The 11,846-nt window shown below is 40.9% G+C and overlaps 1 long non-coding RNA gene across 1 annotated transcript; it reads left to right on the top strand.

Moving 5' to 3' along the window:
- The first annotated feature begins 5,723 nt into the window (after positions 1 to 5,723).
- On the top strand, positions 5,724 to 11,580 carry LOC309631041. The gene is made up of 2 exons (XR_014246031.1): positions 5,724 to 10,315; positions 10,623 to 11,580. It is a non-coding gene; the product is annotated as an uncharacterized lncRNA (long non-coding RNA).
- The last annotated feature ends 266 nt before the right edge of the window (positions 11,581 to 11,846 follow it).

The raw sequence follows: 11,846 nt of genomic DNA, 5'->3' as shown, positions 1-11,846 counted from the left end.
ATGGCATGTATTCTGTTTTCTAGTCTAGTTAACTTCTTACCTTAACCCAGGAACTAAAGCCAGGATGGCTCTGACCTCACAGCTGTGGTTGGTCATCACTGAATCCCAGACTGAGTGTCTCTGCAGGAGAGAGGGAGGTGGTGGGAAAGGAGGGAAAGTAGTCAGTATTTACCACGTGACTGCCTCATCCCCGGCCCTGTGCTACCGTGGATGTTCTGATTAATTGTCCGAACCACTCTATATCTACCTTCCAGATGGGGAAACAGGCTTAAAATGTTTGAGTAACTTGCTCAAGATCCCAGGTTAAGGACAGAGGAAAGCCAGAATTCCAACAGAGCTCTGTCCTATTCCAGTGCCTATGGTCTCTTCACCGGAGATTTGTGCAAATATCACCTAATCTCGAGCCTTTACTCTCAGTCTCAAATTACACAGAGCATTTCCAAATACACTTCTGACAATAGCATTATTCTAAGGCATGCCAAGGAGTCATGGGAATGATGTTTCATTATGGGAAGAGACACAGAGATGGAAAGAAGAGTAGACAAAGGCAGACAAGAACTGAAGCGGTTTTACCGGGATAAAGCCAGTGTACCTAAGATTGCCTCAGACCTGTGTATCCTGTACTGCCAGGCCATCCATCAAGCTTTGGCTCAAAGGCTGCCTGACCCCTGTGCTGTCCCCACTTCATACTCCCCACCCCTGAATCTCCTTGGCTCAATTAAAAGGCATTCATATACCTGACTGCCATCCCAGGGTGAATCTATTCCACCATGCCTTCCTTCGCCCCACCCCACAATGCCCCAGGCAGAAATAGCTTCTAAGTGGGTAGAAAGGATCCTGAGCTATGTAGGCCTCTGTCCCCATGCCAAAATGAACTCAGAGATTCAGCTTGTGGCTTCAGTTCAAGGGGGCAGGAAGGAGAGGACCAAAGGGGACCTACTAAAATGTAACTTTGGAACAGGCAAAATCCATGCGCATCTTGCCAGATAAACCTATTAGTGTTACTCCCAGACTGGTGGTTCTTAAACTCTTTGAACCTCTAGTAGTAATAGTAGTAGTAGTAAATACTCCAAAGAGGTTTATGTGAGTACAAGAGTTTAGCCAACTCTGAAATTAGAGGGAACACAGTACACAAGATTTCCCTTACTTCTGTCAACAACTGCAAGTTTAGGGGTCCCTAAGATCACCCTTGGGTGTGATATTTCCCTGGAAAGACTCACAGAATTCACTGAAAGCAGTTATACTCATGGTTATAGTTTATTACAAGAATACAGATTGAAATCATCTTACTGAAGAGCACAAAGGGCAGAGTCCAGGAAAAATACCACACCTGGAGCTTCTACAGTCTTCTCGCCATGGGGTCAGGATGTCTCACCTTCCTGGCATGTGTGACAGCATGCACAGAGTGCTACCTACCAGGGGGGCTCACTCAAGTGTCAGTGTTCAGCGTCTTTACTGGGGCTCTATTAAATAGGCATGGGTGATCTCAGGCTCCAGCCCCTCCGAGGGTGACACAAAGAAAGACCCCACTCACACATTGATAGTCTTTCTGGTGTGGCCAGCGCCCGGTCTAAATCATATTGTTAGACTATCCAGTGTGACCCAAGGCTTGCAAGCAAACAAAGGTTATGTCCCGGGAGCTAAGCGCAAAGGCCAGACCTTTCTTCGGGCAAGGTTAAATTCTTAACTATGCAGTGGGTTATATCTATGGATGTTTACTAAATTAGAAATTAAAACAAAAGTTTTAAAATATTTACTGATTTGTGTAAAAAATATATACCAATTACATGTTAACATAAAAAAGTAATTTAATGAAAAGCTATTTTCCCAAAACAAAAAAGAAATCAGTAAGAAGAGTTGCAATGTTTTAAATTTTTGCAAATCTCTTTAATGATTGGCTTACTTTAACTTGTCTTTTCAGGTAGCTGTTGATACTCTTCTTTGATATGACACTAAAACAAAACTAGCTGTAGTTTCTTAAAGGTTAATTACAGTGTGGAATCTGAAGCCTTAACAATGAACTTTGTGGATTGTTATATTACGGTTTGGCTTATCTTGCACTTTAGATGGATTTTTTACCCATAAATGATTGTAAAACATCACTGTGATGGTTAATTTTATGTATCAACTTGACTGGGCCACAGGGTGCCCAGATATAAGGTTAAACATTATTCTGGGTATGTCTGGATGAAACTAACATTTGAAGCAGTAGACTGAGTAAAGCAGATTGTCCTTACAATGTGAGCAGGCCTCATCCAATTCACTGAAGGTCTGAATAGAACAAAAATTTGAGCAATAGAGAATTGCTCTCCCTGCCTACAGTCTTTGAGCTGGGACAGTTCCTCTGGTCAGACTCGGACTCAGACTAGAATTTACGCCATCCACTCTCCTGGTTTTCAGGTCTTTAGACTTAGACTAGAATGATACATAACTCTCCTGGGTCTCTTTCTAGCCTGCAGATCTTGGGACTTCTCAGCCTCCATAATCGCCTGAGCCAATTTCTTCATAAATATTCTGTTTCTCTGGGAAACCCCAACTAATATAACCATGCATTGATCATTTGAAAAATATGGGTTCACTGAGTTATGCAGATATTCCAAGTATTAATATACTTCCTTATCCAATATCAAAAATCACATTTGCTTCACTGTTGAATAGAAAAGCCTTTAAGTACTGGGAAGCCGTCAAGCTCATGGTGAATACAAATATTCCAAAATTATAATTTTTCCTTCCAAGCCCAGATTTTAACACTGGCAACACATTCTTTCAGTTGTTTTCCTTGAAGTCAGAGACTCACTTTGATTATTTTTAAAAAATGACTACCAAACACCCAAGTTTGAATATTCATAGAGTTACTGAGTCTAAGCTCATACTGCTCACCGCACGACAGGCCAATAATCGAGAGACGAGTTTTTGGGACAAAGAATAAGACTTTATTTGGAAAGCCAGCAAACCGAGAAGATGGTGGGCTCGTGCCCCAAAGAACCATCTTGCCTGAGTTAGAATTCAGGCTCCTTTTATACTAGAAAGGGCGGAAATAAAGTCAAACACTTCCTAGTTCCCATCAGCCTCCGGAGGGAAAGTGTAATTTCCTCCTCCCTGCAGTCATTCACAGGTGGGCCTGGTCGGGATGTTTCCTGTGAGCTAAACAAAGGTATTTTAGCTTAATGCTCATTACCTGGGAAGCAGGGTTCCCAGACATGGGCCATTATGTATTATTTAAGCTTATAGGCAACATCCCCATAGTGATTAACTTGTAATAGAATACAAAATAGAATACTATGATAAAGTATTACAATACTTTATCATAGTTGTTCTTCTGAGTAAAAATGGTGTTTCATTAAAAAAAAAAAAAAGTTAGTACAAATCACAACTCAACAATCACCCCAGTGTGCTCCTCAAGAGCCCATCTGGTCTGGGACAGAAGTAACAGGCACAAGGCTGGCAACAAGGAGCCACTGACCTCAACAACACTGCCCTGCCCAAGCACAGGTAACGTGAACTCACCTAGCAACTGGTACCTAAGCACTCAGAGATTAGGGGCCCATGATGAGCACCCCATTCTCACAAGGGGCTGCCCACTTCATGCCGTTGAAGGGCTTGATCAGCTCACTGAGCCACCAGCAAGCAGCTGGGCATATTTGAGTCAAATTCTAGTTTCCTGTTGCCTGTTCTGATGGATCGCTGGGAGACTGCCCACAGAGCATCTGGAAGCCCTGAGTGGTCCACAGGGGCACCTTTTCCCTGGGATTTGATAGGGCACCTTGGGAAAGAAAACAATGTTGTTGAGGCCAGCAGTTCCTTTGTTGTGTTTACAACAGTGGAAACTCAGGGAAAACTCAGCTTACAAGTGCTACAGTTAGGGTGGAGGTCATGGCAAAACCTCAGACAAATAGCAAACGGTGGCAGTGGTCAAAGCACAAGCACTCCAGCAGGGAGTGATGCCTTCCAGGCTGCCTCCACCGTTCAGCAAATCCTGTTAGTAAGGCAGGAGCAATCAGGTGTCATCTGTCTCTGGGGACAAACCACCCTGCTCACTGCACTGATTGTTTTAACCATAATACCTCGGGTGAGGTATGGTAAGGTCAGGGGCAGATCAAGGGAGAAAATGGGAAGAATTTTACAGTTTGTTATACTCAGAGTCCCCTGAGAGAACGTGCATGCCACACAGGCCCATTCAGGGGAAGCACCGGGTTCAGTCGGGAGGCAGAGGGAGATAGAGGAACTGTGGGCACTTTACTGTGGTTTCCACAGGAAGGAACAGGCAGGGCAGAATAAGCAGGCTCATTAGCTAGTTTGAATACTTTCACCAGCTCTGGGGCATAGGGGCTGTCCCTGGTTATCTGGTACCTGGGTGATCAGGGCATGTCGATAGTGAGTCAGAGTGTGAGAGTCAGATAAGGTAGGTAGTTGGGGGTGTGGACTTCACTGGTCGCTCAAGAAGGGAAACTGACCAGCCTCTAGCCAGGGCCTCAAAACTAGGTCAAGAAGGCATTTATAAAAACTTTATTACAAGTGGCATTGAGTATATTCACAATGTTGTGTAACCATCACCACCATCTTTTTCCAGGACATTTTTATCATCCTAAACAGTAACTCTGCACACATTAAACAATAACCCTCCACTCTTCTCTACACACACACCCCCAGTTAACCCCTATCCTACAATACTTCTGGCTCTATGAATTCGCCTGTCTTAGATGCTTCATCTAAGTGGAATCATACAATATTCGTTCTTTTTAATGTTCAAGGTTCATCCATGTTGTAGCATTCTCTTCGGTTCCTTTATGATTTTTATCTCTTTACTGATATTCTCTATTTGGTGAGAAATGTTTCTCCTGGTTTCCTTCATTTCTTTGTGGATGGTTTCCTTTCATTCTTTGAGCATATATAAGACAGTTGGTTTAAAGTCTTTGTCTATTGAGGACAGTTTCTGTTAATTTCTTTTTTTTCCTATTAACGGACCCTACTTTCTTGTTTCTTTACATGCTTCACAATTTTTTTGTTAAAAACTGGACATTTTGAATATTATAATGTGGCAAATCTAGAAATCAGATATTCCCTCCTCTCCAGAGTTTGTTGTTGCTACTTACTGTAGAGTGTTTGCTTAGTGACTTTTCTAAACTATATTTGTAAAGACTATATTCTTTGTTATGTGAAGTCCCTGAAAAGAAGAAAGAAAAAAGAAAAGCCTCTTTACAAACTTTTAAGATTCTGGCAGGTAGAGATCTACACTTGTCTTATGGGCTCTAAGACAAGCCTGGTATGTAAGTTCCCTTGCTTACAAAACCTGTCACTTACCAGTCTGGAGTGGTCTGCCTCTTTCTTCAGTTTCTCTCTGCCCTCCATGCAAGGGGGCAGGTTTCAGATTTTACCCAGGAAGCCCCTGAGTGTGTGAACCAACGAAATGCTAGCAAACATAATTTAACAGACTATTAAAAGGATTATATAATGGTGTTGGGAAAACTGGATATCCGCATGTAAAAGAATGAGGCTGAAATCTTACCTTACACTACATACAAAAATCAACTCAAAATGGGTCAAAGAACTCAACATAGAGCTAAATGTATAAAACTCAGAAGAAAACACAGGGGAAAACCTCATGGCAATGAATATGACACCAAGAGCATAGGCAACAAAAGGGGAAAAATAAACAAATTGGACCCCATAAAAATTAAAAACTTCAAAGTTTTTATTTTTTAATAAATTTATTATATTTATTTATTTTTGGCTGAGTTGGGTCTTCGTTGCTGCGCACAGGCTTTCTCTAGTTGGTGTGAGTGGGGGCTACTCTTCATTGTGGTGTGTGGGCTTCTCATTGCAGTGGCTTCTCTTGTTGCGGAGTACGGGCTCTAGGTGCGTGGGCTTCAGTAGTTGTGGCGCACGGGCTTAGTTGCTCCGCGGCATGTGGGATCTTCCCGGACCAGGGATTGAACCCATGTCCCCTGCATTGACAGGCAGACTTTTAACCACTGTGCCAGCAGGGAAGTCTCAAAGGAAAGTTCTTATGAGACACTGTTTCTTTGTGAGAGGCTCTACCTGGAAAAGCATTGTGCTAGGAGGTTTTGCTCTATGGGGATATATTGTGTTTCTGCCCCCTTCCAGATCTGAGACCTCTCTGGAGGCCTTAGGGGTACTCTCTCCTTTGGTTGTGTCTGCCCCAGTGCCCAACACATACCTTCCAGAGTCACAGATACATCTAATTCAAGTGGTACCCCTGACTGGGAGGTGCTTAGAGCTTTAATCTGCTTCACTAGCATCTTTCCCTTGTCAAAGGTGGCTTGTTGCTCTGATACCCAGTCCTATATGTGCCTTTCTTTACCAGATGGTGAGAGATGGAGGCATTGTGCCAGATGGGGAATGAAAGTCCTCCAAACCCCAAAATTCCTACAAAAGCTTGCACCTCTTTTACATTCTTAGGGATTGGATAGGTTTGTACCTTACCAATCACAGCTTCTGAGACAATGTGCATCTTATCCAACAAAACAACTCCCCAAAACTTTACCATGTTGCCTGGGCCTTGAATTTTCTGTGGGTTCACCACCCATCTTCTCCCTTGCCAATGTTAGCAAAGTCTGCAGAGTGTGCTGCAGCAGAGGAAAGTCTTCACATTCAACATTATATCATCAGTGTAAGGGGCCTGTTTTAGTGATGTGGGAAGGAGAACAGGGGCAGGTCTCAGGCTACCATCCATGACATATGGTGGGGCTGTGCAGGCAGCCTTGGGGAACCACTTGAAAGGCCCACTATTGTCCCTCTCACATGAAAGCAAATTGATCTTAGTTACAGAAACCTGTATTTGTCAGAGTCTTTTCCATGAATCTCCTTGAAGATGAAGCATTTTTGCAGGAACTTTTGCAAAAGCAACAAAATAAACAATAACTGTCTATACGTGAGAAAAGACTTTAAAATAGCCATGGTTAAAGATCTGATGAGAGTTCATTATAATGCAATTGACAAGGAAACTTCCTTATCTCTGTGACATACAATTAAAAATTATGAATGATAACATCATACCAGGATATATCAGATTTTTAGGAATTTCATACAAATATACCCTAAAGAAAGTTTAGCATCTGCTTCCCAGGTAATTTAACATATAAAATAAGCCCAATCAGTTTAATATCTCTCTTTTATAAGGAAAAAGAACATATCTTTTGAGATATTTCAGGGGCCCTCGGGAAAATCCCAAAGTTAGTTCAAGGTCAACAAGACCTCATTTAGAATTTGATTTTGGGGAAGCTTGTCAAAAATATCAAAAGGTTTTAAAACACTTGATTAAATAGGATCATAGTTCACTGTTAAACAATACTTAGTTATCCATTTAACTAGGCAAATATAGAAAGTTACATAGTTGTAAAAAAAAGTAACTCTTTTAACAGTTTTCTTAAGTAATCAAAAACCTGATAAAGACAACATGAAGCACAGGAAATTATTTTACTAGAACACAGAATCTTTGTTTTTAGGCAAATTACTTAAAAGGTTAAAAAAAAAAGCCGTTCCAAATCCCATCAAGAACAGACCGATAGTCCAATAAAAGTTTGTGCTTCTAGCAGATGAAAGAAAATTAAGTTCTTAGTTTTACATAAGTGCACTATTGATATCAAAGCTTATTTTTCCTTTAAACCAATTAGAGACCTTTTACAAATTAATTTTGGCAATGCCCTCTGAAGGTTAAAAAAATATCACATATACATAACATATATCCATAGACATACATAAACGTAGAGACAGACACAGAGACCCCATAGCATTCATTCCAAAACCTTAGCCATACATCAGGTATAACAATACAAAACTCACTAGTTTATAAATAACAGTTGAATCCAAATTGTGTCCCTGGCAGGCAGAATGAGTTAAGGTTACCCATTCATACAGCTAAAGATTTTACTAATATTTATGGAGAAGACTTAATATTTGTATTTGCTCATGACAAATAATCTTATGGAGGCTGTGGACTAAATCTGGGGTGAGAAAGCTTCTATATTTTAAAAAGTCTCTTTACCCCCTTTTTCCCTCAGAATCTGTGGGCAGTGTTTTAGTTATCTCCTGGCATGTTTACATTTCAAAGACATGATAAGATTTACAACTGCAAAGGACAGAGAAACAATGAAGTTTTCTCCCAAGAATTTTGGGGTATATTCCTCTACTATCAGAAGTCTAGGGCAATTACTATTTAAATTTTTCCTTTGTATTAGGGCACAGGGCGCTCCAACCATTTCACTGTTAATGTAACAATTCACCCTCCTCACTTTCCCAGGGATTTCACTTCTTAGTGTCCCAATCAGGATTTATCACAAATGCTTGGATTTTCAGCCATAGCAACTTGCACCCTCCCAGCTTTGCAAAACAACACACTAAGGTCTGCAACTTATCATCCTGCTTTCCCACCTAGTCTGCTAACCTTGAAGCCAGCAGAGCAGTGGACACCACAAGTTATTCTCTAACCTCAGCTCTTCTTCCAACATTCTAACTCGACCTTCAGCTTCTAGCTGGGCATTGGTGGCCAGCCCACTGTGCAGCCGTGCATTCCACTTCTCTGCCACAGTGAGCTCTGCACAGTTCCTCAAACAAGTGGATTAGACCAGCCAGCATTTGGTGCATCCCCATATTCATGTGGCAGTCCACAAGCACCTAACATACGGATCACCCTCCCCACACAGAGACTGATGGCCAGCTCAGGATTTCCCCTGAGTATGTCTCTTTCCCAAGGCCCATTTCTTGGGTCGCCTGGCTGGCTCACCAATTGTTAGTTCACACACTCAGGAGTTTCCTGGGTGAAATCTGAAATGGGCCCCCATATACAGATGGTACGGAGAGGCTAAAGAAAGAGGCAGACACTCTAAATTGGTAGGTAGCACGTTTAATAAGCAAGGAAACTTGCATACAAGGCTTGTCTTGGGCAGCCACAAGTAGACCACCATACTCGCCCACCAGAATCTTAAAAGTTTATATAGATGTCTTAACTGAGTTCCATCAGACGTATGCCATCCAGATGGTCTCAACAGCACTTTATTATCTGAAAGCTGTCTCCCTGTGGCAACTTCTAGTATGGGGAAGGCAAGTGAATAAACAATCCAAGGACTGGGTAGGGGGTGAGGAGCCTCAGGTTGCCTGGGTCTAGCTAACGGGTCAACCAGCAGTGACGTCTTCTCAATGACTTCCTCCAGCACATTTTGTGGAGAGTCTTTGCATCAATAGTCATAAGGAATATTGGTCTGTAGTTTTCTTTTCTTACAGTGTCTTTGTCCAGTGTTAGTATAAAAGAAATTCTGGCTTCAGAATGAGTTTGGAAGTATCCCCACCTCCTCAATTTTTTAAAGAGTTTGAGAAGGATTGGTGTTTATTCTTCTTTAAATGTTGGGTAGAATTCTGCCAGTGAAGTTCTCTAGTCCAGGCCTTTTCTTTGTTGGGAGGTTTTGGTGATTGTTTAAAAAATTGTGGTAAAATACATTCTTTGTTGGGAAGTTTTTGATTACTGTTTCAATCTCCTTGCTAGTAATAGGTCTATTCAGATTTTCCATTTCTTCATGATTCAGTTTTGGTAGATTGTTTTCCAGGAATTTGTCCATTTCGTCTAGGTTATCCAATTTTTGGCATACAACTGTCCATGGTACTCTCTAATAACCCTTTTCATTTCTGTAAAATCCATATTAATATCCCCACTTCCATTTTAGTTATTTGAATTTTTGTTTTTTGTTATCTGAGTCTTCTTTTTTCTTAATCTAACTAAAAAATGTTTATCACTTTTGTTGATCTGTTCAAATAACTAACTTTTGGTTGTATTGATCTCTCTACTGTTTTCCTATTTTCTATTTCATTTATCTCTGCAGTAATTTTTATTATTTCTTTCCCTCTACTATCTTTGAGTTTAGTTTGTTCTTCTTTTTCTAGTTCCTTAATGTGTGAAGTTAAGTTGCTGATTTGAGATCTTCCTTCTTTTTTAATGTAAGCATTTACAGCTATGAATTTCCCACTGAGCACTGTTTTTGCTGCATTCCATAAGGTTTTTTTTAATATAAAATTTATTTATTTATTTTTGGCTGCGTTGGGTCTTCATTGCTGCATGCGGGCTTTTCTCTAGTAGCAGTGAGGAGGGGCTACTCTTTGTTGTGGTGCACGGGCTTCTCATTGCAGTGGCTTCTCTTGTTGTAGAGCATGGGCTCTAGGCACGTGGGCTTCAGTAGTTGTAGCACATGGGTTTAGTTGCTCCACGGCATGTGGGATCTTCCCTGACCAGGGCTCAAACCCATGTCCCCTGCATTGGCAGGTGGATTCTTAACCACTGTGCCACCAGGGAAGCCCCTTCCATAAGGTTTTTTTTTTTTTTTAATTTATTTATTTTATTTTTAGCTGTGTTGGGTCTTTGTTTCTGTGCGAGGGCTTTCCCTAGTTGCGGCGAGCGGGGGCCACTCTTCATCGCGGTGCGCGGGCCTCTCACTGTCGCGGCCTCTCTTGTTGCAGAGCACAGGCTCCAGACGCGCAGGCTCAGTAATTGTGGCTCACAGGCCCAGTTGCTCTGCGGCATGTGGGATCTTCCCAGACCAGGGCTCGAACCCGTGTCCCCTGCATAGGCAGGCAGATTCTCAACCACTGTGCCACCAGGGAAGCCCTTCCATAAGGTTTTGTATGCTGTGTTTTTCTTTTATTTTGTCTCAAGATATTTTCTAATTTCCCTTGTGATTTTTTTCTTTGACTCATGGGTTGTTTGGAGTATGTTGTTCTATTTCCACATACCGTGAAATTTTCAGTTTTCCTTTTGCTATTGATTTCTAGTTTCATTCCACTGCAATCAGAAAATATACTTTGTATGGTTTCAATTTTTTTAATTTTTAAGATTTGTGTATCCTAACATATGGTCTATCCTGGACAGTGTTTCATGTGCACCTGAGAAGAATGTGTATTCTGCTTTTCTTGGGCAGAGTGTTCTGTATATACCTGTTATGTTCTAACCATTATTGAAAGTAGGGTATTGCAGTATCCAACTACTGTTGTAGAACAATTTCTCCTTTCAATTCTGTTAATGTTTGCTTCACATATTTAGGAGCGCTGATGTTTGGTGCACATATATTTATAATTGTTAATATCTTCTTGGTGATTTGACCCTTTTATCAATATATTATGTATGTCCTTTTTTGTCTCAAACAACAGTTTTTGACTTAAAGTCTATTTTGTCTGGTATTAGATAGCCACCTCTGCTCTCTTTTGATTACTGTTTGCACGGAATACATTTTCTATCCTTTCACTTTCTACCTATACACGTCTTTTAAACACAGGTATGCAGGTCTAATTCAACAAGTAATTGATATTTGAAATATCAATGTAATTCATCACATCAACAGGCGAAAGAAAAAATCATATGATTATATCAATAGATGCAGAAAAAGCATTTGACAAAATCCAACACCAATTCTTTTTTTTTTTTTTTTTTGGCCACGCTGTGTGGCTTGTGGGATCTTAGCTCCGTGACCAGGGATTGGACCCGGGCTCTCGGCAGTGAAAGTGTGGAGTCTTAACCACTGGACTGCCAGGGAATTCCCTAACACCAATTCATATTAAAAACTCTCAGTAAAATAAGAATAGAGGGGAATTCCTTAAGTTGATAAGAAACATCTACAAAAAAACCTACAGCTAACATCATACTTAATGGTGAGAAACCAGATACAAAGAACTCTTAAAACTCAACAATAAGAAAACAAAAACTCAGTAAAAATAGGCAAAAGATCCGAACAGAACCTCACCAAAGAAAATATATAGATGGCAAATAAGCACGTGAAAAGATGCTCAACATGATAACTGCCAAAAATGGAAAGAGGTGAATGTCCTAAGTGAATGGATTAAAAAAA

The sequence above is a fragment of the Balaenoptera borealis genome, assembly GCF_965194805.1.
Source record: "Balaenoptera borealis genome assembly, chromosome: 6".
NCBI lineage: Eukaryota > Metazoa > Chordata > Mammalia > Artiodactyla > Balaenopteridae > Balaenoptera > Balaenoptera borealis.
Note: the sequence above shows the minus strand (reverse complement) of the source record. Positions and strands in the feature narration are given on the sequence as shown.